The sequence below is a fragment of the Pyxicephalus adspersus genome, chromosome 6, assembly GCF_032062135.1.
Source record: "Pyxicephalus adspersus chromosome 6, UCB_Pads_2.0, whole genome shotgun sequence".
NCBI classification, from domain to species: domain Eukaryota; kingdom Metazoa; phylum Chordata; class Amphibia; order Anura; family Pyxicephalidae; genus Pyxicephalus; species Pyxicephalus adspersus.
The window spans coordinates 7,126,574-7,128,709 of record NC_092863.1 but is presented as its reverse complement, the minus strand read 5'-3'; the positions used below and the strand labels follow the sequence as shown (position 1 = coordinate 7,128,709).

General features: G+C 39.0%; 1 protein-coding gene across 1 annotated transcript in view; it reads left to right on the top strand.

The window, feature by feature from the left end:
* Positions 1 to 401: 401 nt before the first annotated feature.
* The window catches only part of NPBWR2 (neuropeptides B and W receptor 2), a 5,960-nt gene continuing 4,225 nt past the window's right edge, over positions 402 to 2,136 (top strand). Inside the window, exon 1 of the mRNA XM_072414384.1 lies at positions 402 to 468. The gene's annotated coding sequence lies outside the window, so the exon portion shown is untranslated. The remainder of the gene's footprint in view (positions 469 to 2,136) is intronic.

Here is a 2,136-nt window from a genome sequence, read left to right as displayed (position 1 = left end):
TGAAGGATGGAAATCATTTGGACATCTTGGCTGTCAGAGAATAAGCTGGGGACTCTTTCACAAAGTGTTGTTGGAGTCTAGCCTGGTACTCCATGGGCACCTGCAGGATGCCTTAGCAGAGCCATTGTCCTGTAAAGGTTGCATATGTTACATTTAGGGCACATAAGAGGGCTCATTAGTAACAACCCACATGTATCTTTAATGAAAGTTTTCCCTTAAATATAAACTTTATACAGATTAGTACATCAGATAGTCCTAGAACAGGGACACCTGTGATGGAAATGGGGACAGGTAAGAATTCTCCCCATCATATAGTGAAGTTTGATCAGATGCTGTGTGTCAGAGGGGCTTCCAGCAGGCTGAAACGTCAGCAGAGAAATAGCAGACCCTCCTCCCTGTCTGAACTCTTGTAGATGTGAGCGTAGCAAAGACACAGCACACTGAAGCGCTGACTGCAATGCATGCAAGGTAAGGAGCAGCTTGGGGTCTTTGCATACTTGTAGAGGGGTCACTTATCACAACATGTATAGGGGGCTTTACAGCCTGGCACTATACTGGGGGGGAACATAAGGACTAAGTCAGGTTAATTGGGTCTAGGAACTAATTATCAGCCTCAAATTAATTGTCCTTAGTCCATGACTGCAAGAGGCAATCTTTACTTTCCAAAAACTGGATATTTTTATCTTTATGAAAGGCTCTGTTTTTTTTAGGGCTACCAACTTTTATGCAATGTTAGATTTATCTATTTATATTATTCAGGATTCACTTCCATGTAGTATGCACTGTACAAAAAAATAACGCAGTTTATACATATAGCTCCTACTATAGTTGGGACAAGTACAGCTCCCACTATGGTGCAGGACAAGTTTAGCTACAAACTCCTATCTGAAATCATGAATTATGTTACTAACTTTGTGTACTTTGCAGGAGGTTAACTACATGATTTGTTATATATCTATACATATATTTATTAAAAGCACCACATTGGGTTGTACAAATGAAGAGTCGAATGCTGCAGACCATTATGGCAGTGGCAGTTGTACAGTATAGTGTTTTACATTCAGGGCAGGTGTTCAGTAAGTAACAAATCTAGAGGTCAGACATACAGAAAAATGTATAGCCAGGGGGTTAACAAATGTATAGTTGTGGTGGCTGCAGAATACAAATGGTCATTTGGGTATTATAGACCTACAGGCAGCACAGCTGTACATATCTATACAGCAGACCTGAGAAGTAATTAAGGATAGTTGCAAAGCTGCGGGCACTGTGTGGCACAGATGTGTGGGGTAGCTGAATGGGGTAGTTGTATAGTAGAGACCATGAGGGCAGTTGTACAGTAGGGACATTAGGCTGGGGGGATATAATTTACAGATTGTACAGTCAAAGCAGTATGATAGTAGATGTCCATTGAGTAGAGGAAGCTGTACAGTACAAAACTAATAGGGATGGATGTACATTACCTCTACTGTTATATGGAGTAGTAAGGAAAAAAAAACTATTGCAAACAAACTTTTCATAATAGACCATTTTGCACAACAGTAGCACAGTATAGACCATAGTAAAATAAAGTAATGCAACAAAGACCACTGTAGTAGTACAATACAGACCATACCACACAGAGCATTTTACACCAAAGTAACACAGCATGGAACATTGCAAACTAGAGTAGGAAAGTACAGGTTATTGTGAGATAAATTAGTAGAAAACAAGCAAATATATACTGGAGTAATACTTCACAGTCAATTGTACACTGGAGTAGCAAAGTACAAGTCACTGAACAATGAAGTAGAACAGTATTGAGACAATTGAGCACTGGAATAGTACACTATTGAGCATTGTAGTCTAAAATAGTACAGTACAGACTAGTAAACAGTTTGTTAGTACAATACATACACCTATACATTAGAGTTGTACAGAACAGACTATTGTACTTTAGAGTATTACAGTACAGTTCATCATATACTATGAGAATACTATGAGTAGTACAGCAAAGACCATTGTACACTATAGTAGCACAGTACAGACCATTGTGAACTAAAGTACTGCAGTACAGACCAGCACACTCTAAAGCAGTACAGTATAGACCATCATACACTAGAGAAGTACAGTACAGACCATCATATACTAGAGAAGTAC